Here is an 8,717-nt window from a genome sequence, read left to right on the forward strand (position 1 = left end):
TGCTTATCTGATAGCTTGATTTAATGAAATCTTATGGAGTCAGCTGCCCAGCTATTTAAAATTAAGCAATAGACTGGAAAAACATGACATCATCATTTGCAGTAGCCTTAGACAAAATTATAAGGTAGGTGAATTTGGCCTTCAAATAATGTCACTTTTTTCTAACCTAAACTTACTATTCCATATTCTCTTTTTCTTTCCATAGTAACAGTAAGAAGATAATGAAATGTACTAATCTTGCCATGTGTCCTTTTATTTAAAGTGTTCTAATGGCTTTTCACTCCTTGCAGGAAAAAAAGTCTAACTTTCTTATCATAATAAATAAATTTGGTTTTCATGATCTGGAATCTTGGAACCTGCTTGTCTGGGCAATTTTCTGGCAATGTGTTTGTTCTATTTTTGAGCTCACTGTTTCTTTTGTCCCACATTATAGGGGGCAAGGGATTCTTTTAACCAGAAAAATTCTCATCCCATTTCCATACCAATTGAGAAATAAGACAAACACATAAGGGATGTGGGGAATAAAATGTGATTTTTATAGCCAATAGAGTTGATATTGGATAGATTGCCCACTCTTGGGCAAATGGGCTTCCTAGTACCAGTTCCCACATTAGGCACTCATACTAACCAAGTCATGGCAGTGCTGGATGAGTGAGGGAAGGGCCCCCATGTGGTCTCCATGTGTCCTTTTAATACCACAGGGAGGAACATAACATAAGGTACATCCTTGCAGGCAACATATCTCCTAAATGAAAAGGGGGAAAAAAGGGCTGGCCTACTTAAATCAGTGTCCCATTTCAAATTTTCCAATAATATTAGGTCACTTTTCCTTGGATGAGGACTGAGCGAGCTGGTGGTTGGATGGGGTGAAGAAGGCTAGAACTGTAATGTGAGTAGAGGATCTTCCAGATGAAAAAGAAAATAAAGAATGGAGAAGCATCTCTCCAGGAAGATAGACTGAACCTCCAGCTTACTGTTATTGTTAAAGCACAGAGTTCTTTTACTAAGGATCACTGGGTGGTAGACTATCACTTATATGTCTGAAATCATCTTAATTTTTCTCTGACTTTTGAAAGATTATCTAGTCCGGTGGTTTTCACACAAGAGTCTAGAAGACCCATAGATCTTCCGCAATAGCCACTGTGATGGGAAGGAAGCAAAAGTGTAACCAGTGGTGATTTAGGTCCTACCTTCTAGCCACAGATGTGCTGTCATTATGATTTTAAATTTGGTTTCTTCATGATATTGTTAAATAAAGGTTCCAATCAACAGATGAAGTTTGGAAAATGTTATGTTATTTAATTCTTTTATGATAATAATAACAGCAAACATTTATCATGTGCCTGGAACAACATTAAGTGATGTGTGTATGTGTGAGTGCATGTGTATATATGCACATATTAATTTGATTCTCAAGACAACCTTGGGAATAGTTATAATGAGACCACCTTTTATAAATGAGGAAACTGAGACATAGAAAGCTTAAATACCTTTTCTGAAGTAGCTGGTTAAACGTGCAACTGGAATTTGAATCTAGTCTTCTGAATTTGTATTATAAATAATAACACCACTGTGAGTTCCAGAAAGTTAGAATGAACCTCACATCTATGTAGTAGAAAGGAAGGAAGAAAACAGAATCAAGATTTCTCTGAAATCTTGCTAGACATTTTTGTACAGTACCACACCAATTTTCAGGGTGAGCACTTTGTGCTCATGTGATGTTGACTCTGACTATGTGTTCACTGCTACTATTGTCTAATAGATTGGAAATGACTTAAGACTGGGATATCCAACATCCTACTTGATTTCACCTGTTTGATGAGTCACAAGCATCATAACCTTAGGAAGTCCCAAACAGAACTTGTCATTCCACATCCTGCAAACCTGTTTTCCCTACTCCCATCTTCTTTCAGTAATAGCATCATCATTTTATCAGTTGCTCAAGTCAGAAATTTGCTCATCATCTATAATTCCTCCCTTTCTTCACCTCCCACACCAACCTACTAGGAAGTCTTTTTTATATTAACTCCAAAATAATCTAGAATCTATATAGCTCTCTCTACTTCACCCTACGACCCTAAGAAAAACAGCATAGTAGCTATTACCACCCATGTCCTTTTCTTCATTTCCCAAGCACAGAATGAGCTCCTTCTATGCACCATCTGTTTTCTCAAAGGTTATTTACTTACTCCATAACAATACTCTTCCTATCCATTTTTTGTTTTGTAACCCTATTTTATGGCAAAGAAATTAAAAGTCACAATATCTCAAAATTTATCTCCCAAAATTCTATTTTCACAATAATTCATTTAAAAGGCATGAGAAATTATAAACATATACATAATACAATTATTTTATCTCTGGTTTATTTTATAGTTGACCTAATTTCTATTGCATTTGGTTGCAAAGCTCTTAAGTCAATGCTATTTTGTACATTTTATGGAAATTTGCCACACAAACTTTTGCTGTTTCAGTATTTAACTTTTTAAGATTTGATATAAAAATATATACTTAGGAAAATTTAATTTCAAACAAAGTGCTTAAGCTGTACTGAATTTGTATAGCTTAGACATTTTAACTTTCTTGGTATTATATTGGCATGTTACAATTAAATCTTATATTGGCATGTTCCTTTAAATCTCCTATTATCAGAGGTTTAAAACTGCAGCATAAAAATTTTTTCTCCAGGCTGAAACTTGTTATACAAAAGTCTCAGTTTAGAACCATTTAAAAAATTAGTCATCAAATAGTTTGTTGTTGAATACAAGCTTGTTATTTTAATTAATTTTTGGACTAAGTTGTTTAGAGATATTTGAAGTGTTTATGTAAATAGTTATGAAAAATATAAGGAAGACTATTTTCTGATTTTCGAGTGGGAAATGGTGGGGCTGCTTCTGGCCTCTTTTGTGAGTATCCTACAGTTCTGTATCCTTCTGCTCATTATCTATATCATGTAAATCACCCTCCTTCATCTAAGACCAGAGAGAATACATTGTCAGTTTGCAAGAGGAAGAGAGAAGGGAATCTTAACCAGTCTGATGAATCTTCCTGTATTTAACCCTACATGCCCCTCCCATTTTTAGAAGCACCATATACCACCAGTCTCTCAGCTTCCTTGATGTTCTGAATTGAAAATTAAACTGCTTCTTGGTTAGGCAGATGCAATTAACTAATCATCTAGTTAGTAAGTAATGAACTGTGTTTAATGGCAGATGAATCATGTAAAATTAGGGCTGTGAATTGACTATTGAAGTTTAGTACAAAAAGTCAGTGATGATCACTGGGCAAAAGTAATATGGTGGTTCTTCAAGACAACAGAAGAGAAATAAGAGACAGAAAGATAGATAATTCTGTAAGGAAATTTTATGAAAAGGAAATAAAAGAAATGGAGTGAAAGTTTGCAAGGAATAACAGCTAATGTGTGTGGTATAGGATTAAGTTCCATGGATAGAACCGTAGAATGCTACAGTCTACTGCCAAATGCAGAACTTTTATGTATACTAGCTAATAAATGGAATCAATAGTCACAGCTGTGTTACTATATTTGAGTAAGGAACATTTGTAAGTATAAAGAACACTGGTTAAAGGCATTTGTAAAGTCATATAGTCAAAGTGCCTAGCTTCAGATTCCAACTTTGATACATATAAAGGATAATTACATCTAATTTAGAGTTTGATTAGGATTCCTTCTGTTAGCTGATACTTGTTGAATGTTCAATATATGCCAAGTACCTGTGAATATAGCACTGGGCAAAACAGATCATAGATGCTGATAATGTCTTTGAAATGTACAGCATTGAAAATCTGTAATTAATGCGGACTATTTTCATTGTCATTTTCTGTTCATTATCATCTTCTTCAATCCTGACTCAGTACAAAATATTTAGAGGAGACCAACATCATAAAATATTTAGAACTCTGGAGTATCAGACAATGCTTGAAAGAATAGTAAAAGTAGTGAAGAGAAAAGGAAGTATAATCAATTTATTTCTCAAAGATCAGAATTAGGAACAAAATGATAGAACAAAGGACGTTAGAGTTTGATATAGAAATTAAACACCTTACAGATTGAATGCCTCAGCTAACTGTAAGGTAATACAAGTAATATTCAGGCAGCACCATCAAGAATGTTGTATTGGGTATTTCCATTTGGAAGTGAAGTGTTTGATTTGAGGACTTCTAAGTTCACTTATGGGTCTAAACTGTAATGAGTCTATAACATTTATATAAATATAAATAGCTCATATCATAAATTTCACTTATTTGTTTTTAGGTAAGACACATATTTTCTTTGAGTCTCAGCTTTAGTTCTCAAAATTATATTTGAAGTTATATATGAAAGAATCTTTGAACTTTTAACACAAACATAAAACTTCCAGTAAATAAAAACTATATTGAGAGGGGTAGGGGTGACGGGAGGGGAAGGGGAAAGGAAAGAAGGGAAAGGAAAAACTATGAGAAAAGAAAAAAAATGGAAATGAAGTCTATGTAAATAGGGAAGGGTGGGGGGGGTGAAAGGCGCACAGGTAATGGGGAAAAAATAAGAACCTAGATACATCATGTACAGGTACAAGCACCCAATGATAAATGTAAATGTATTGTATAGCTAAAATGTACCAATAAAAGAACTTAAGAATAAAAATAAAACTATATTGAGAAGACAATAATGTGTTATATAGGTAAAAATAAAACATTTATCTTTGGTACTAAAACTAAGTTGTTGAAAGTTAACAAAATTGCAAACAATTATCACTATGAGAAACAACTCTAACTGGTAATCTTAGGATGTAAACTTTCATCTTTGGTGATTATTATTCCATGGTTCCTGGAATAGTTTAAGAGAAAGACAACTCTTCTCAATATGTAATTATTTTCCTTTAGGTCCTTTTTGTTTTGTTTTGTTTCGTTACTCTTTGTTCTCTCTTCCTCTTCTCCTTTTCTCCTATGCCTTCTAAATCAACACTTACTTGAGCATACATTATGTGCTCAGTATAACTGATAAAATATAGATTCAAAAGAATATTAAAAAGTGTAAGACCTGGTCTCTAATCTTGAAGGATTTGTAATTATTTAAGGGAGGAATAGTGGACAGAAAATATGCTAACCACCGATCTTGAAGTAACCTTGCCATTGTGTTAAGTACTGAGAAGACTTAGACTATGCCTTCAAAGAGGTTATAGTCTAGTACAAAAAAAAAAAGAAATTGAAATAATAAAATAAAACAAAATAATATACCTCAGTACTGGACAGACATTACTCATTTAACCCCTTCAACAGCTCTGTGTGATATTTAGCTTTTCCTCATTTTGAAGCTTAGAAGTAAAGAATTTTTTCCAAGTGTCTCCAGATCTAAATTTATATATGTTTTTATTACATTGTAATGCCTTACAGAAACAATGGGATACAATGGTACTAAGTGTACTGTGGGGTGGAGTAGGCTATCTTTATAACAGGCCTGTGAGAGAAAGGTATCACAGGTGGTTGGAAAGATGGGTAGGACTTCATGGATAATTGCCAGCTGGAATCATTTTTTCCATTCATCCTCTAATGTACTATTTGTTAATCAATCTGTTAAATACAGTATAGAGACCTGGCTTAGCTGCTGTTATTACACAAGTTTTAAACAGTATTGATGATTTCAAAAATTATAACAGAAACTTTGTGACATATATTACCAATATTTTATTTTATAAAGTTCCATTGACGAGAAATAATTTGTTTTTGTTTTTTTTTTTTTTTTTGGTACTTGGGATCGGACTCAGGACCTTGCTCTTCTGAGGCAGGCGGCAGAACCACTGAGCTAAATCCTCAGCATCAGTTTCTTGAACTAAAGTGATCTATTGAGATTTTAAAGTTTCTTCCCAACATGGACAATTTAACAATTTAGTGAGATACTGTAACTGTATCAAAGTAAAAAGTAGAAAAGGGGCTGGGGATACAGCTCAGGGCAAGGATTCTGGGTTTAAGCCCTTATACTGTATTGCAAAAAAGACAATCAAGATTCATGCTTTGTATTTGAGTTCTGGCTAAAATTAGCATTTAACATAATGTTTCCCAAATTTATGTGAGCAAAGTGATTACCTATCACACATCTTAAACAGATGATTTCAAAAGAATCTTGGATGCAGAGGGTTTTTTCTTTTATTTATTTATATTTTGGTGAAGCAACTGAAGGCTGGTTTGTGGTACAGAGGAAAATAGAGGTACTGAGCTTTCCAATCCTCAGTAGTGAAGACATATATATATATATATATATCTCTACCCTGGATATTAATCAATATGTTTGAGTTTGTCTTGGTGCCATGACTAACTTCCTGTGTGATACTGAGCAATTTACTTGACTACCCTGCTTTTTTATTTTCAACCCCTGTCAAAGGAAAATAACAACATATAATTTGTCATAGATTATTGTGAGGCTTGAGTGAGCTAATTGGTATAAATCTGGGTTATTAAACTATTTTAATTATCACAAATTCCGTATATTTTGTTTCAAAGTGGCCTGACAATTATTATTTTCAATTGAAAAGAGTATTCAGTCAGGGAACGTAACATAAACAAGAAAAGGGCCCCAATAAATTCTTGGGACCTTACCAGTGTGTAAATTCTCTCAGTGATGCAGCAATAGTGCACCTCGTCACCAGAAACTATTTCAACATCAAAGAATAAAAGAGCAGTGATGTGGGAGCCATTCTTGTAAACCTCTCTGGTCCTTGCTGGGCTTGCTTAGCAACTAGAAGCCATCCTCTATACTCCTGTCCACATTCACTTCTTTCATGGGCTTGTAACTCAGACAGTGGCTTGTGTTCCTTCTTAATTTAAATGCTATTACTCACTTGGAATGCCAAATGGGAAAATGCTGGCAATGCAAAGGTTAATAGAAGCGCTGACACAACCTTAACTGCAGCAGCACAAACATTTCTCTGTAATTGTAGCCAGCACTTATCTCAGTTTCTCATACTCCTTCAGCCCATTGGGATCTGCTGCAAGCCGAGGATGAAAAGGCAGCCTCTGGAGTTGCTTGATCAAACAGAGTCTGATAGAGTTATCAGGCCTTTGCAGATAGGATGCCTGCCACCACTGGATACATTGTCACAATAAATGTTTAGGCAAAACACCTGGACTCCTGAAAGGACCACAGACCTCCTCCTCACCTCCCCACAGCACTGTTACCTATTCATTCTACTGACTGAGAAGGACAGATGAAACTGAAAGGGATAAGGGTGCCAGTCCAAACTGGTTGTCAGATGCTTCACTGAACGTTTCCCATTAGGTCATTATTTACACTCATTTGAATATATGTTTATTTTCATACTTAGGAAGGCATTGGACATGTGCCCAACTCGTCCACAATAACTAACTGCAGCTTTTAAAGCCCAAACATGCTGATGCTTGTTGAGTGTAATTGGCCATGCTACACAGTGATGGCTTTGGGAGGGTGGAGATGCTAATTTTGCAACTTCGGGATTTCAAGTCAGCTAATTTAATGAAGACCTAGACTCCTTATTGTCAAAGAGACTCTCATAAAATTAGCCATCACCAGTGTTTATCTCCTTAATGTTTGTATTGGACTCACCTAAATTGGGTACCTGTAAAGGTACCAATGTTAGACCAATGTTTTGGGGTGCATACGTGCAGGTGGACAATTGGCACTGGTGTCTTTTATTTTCATATTCTCCGTATGTTTGGTTTTGTTTAAAACATCTGAGATATATGTATGTGAATTTACCTATCTACCTATTTATCTATCAATCTGTCACCTGTCTTTCTATGAACTTATCTTTTTATTTATTGATTGTGTTTGCCAACTGAGTTATGGGTTACCCACTTGACATTACTTGGATCATGTATATACTTGAAGATGTTTATGTTCATTATTTCTACACTAATACCAGGTGGTTCATGGGTTTAACATTTTTCAGATGTAACTGTGAATATAGAAAGACATTTCTGCAACTTTATACTGCCTTCAAAGGTAAAAGATAGTTCCCACATTTCAATGTCTAATACATAGGTTTGCTTTTGATACCTCAGATCACCTCCTGGAGAACATCTATTCCCTCTTCAGGAGAATTGAATGGACTCAAGATTTACATTTCTCTCTTTCATTTCATCTGATCATGTATCCACTCTGATGATTTAGTAAGTTTCTCACTTTCAGTACAATTTTTGTTTAAAAAGGGGACTGTGGGAACAGAATAGCTGATCTTATCACAAGAAAATAAGGCAAGCAGATGACAGAACCCCAGTGATTGGTTGCAATAATCCTTTCAAAGAAAGGGTCCGCAGTGAATATCACTCCTATTAGCTCTGGTAAAGAGGCCCAGACCCTGGACTGTGATTGTGACAACCTAAGGATAGGGGTTTATGGGTTTGTGTCCTAGGGTAGGTGAAATTCATGTGGAAAAAATATCTACAAATCTTAAAGGGGATCCACAACCATGTTGAGGGATGATACAGAGGGAAGCAGCATCTTGAATGAATGAATATGTGTACAAATGGTAGGATTGGTGTTAGTGATAGTATTCTCTCCAGGCTGATATTAGTACTCATCCTCATAATGATAAGCCAGTATTTATTGACCATTAACTATAGGTAGGAACTGTACTCAGTACTTTATCATGTTATCTTATAAAATTTTTTCAACTACTCTATGAAGTAGGTCTTATTTCCATTTTATATCGTGCAAGTGAGATACAAGGAAGCTAAATAAATAATTC

General features: G+C 35.0%; 1 protein-coding gene across 6 annotated transcripts in view; it reads left to right on the plus strand.

Annotated features, from left to right (window-relative positions):
- The window catches only part of LOC110343870 (uncharacterized), a 217,266-nt gene that overhangs the window by 42,614 nt on the left and 165,935 nt on the right, over nt 1-8,717 (plus strand). The window lies entirely within an intron of this gene.

The sequence above is a fragment of the Heterocephalus glaber genome, unplaced genomic scaffold (assembly GCF_053883595.1).
Source record: "Heterocephalus glaber isolate CG9 unplaced genomic scaffold, H.glaber_assembly_v1.0 deba00000347, whole genome shotgun sequence".
NCBI classification, from domain to species: domain Eukaryota; kingdom Metazoa; phylum Chordata; class Mammalia; order Rodentia; family Bathyergidae; genus Heterocephalus; species Heterocephalus glaber.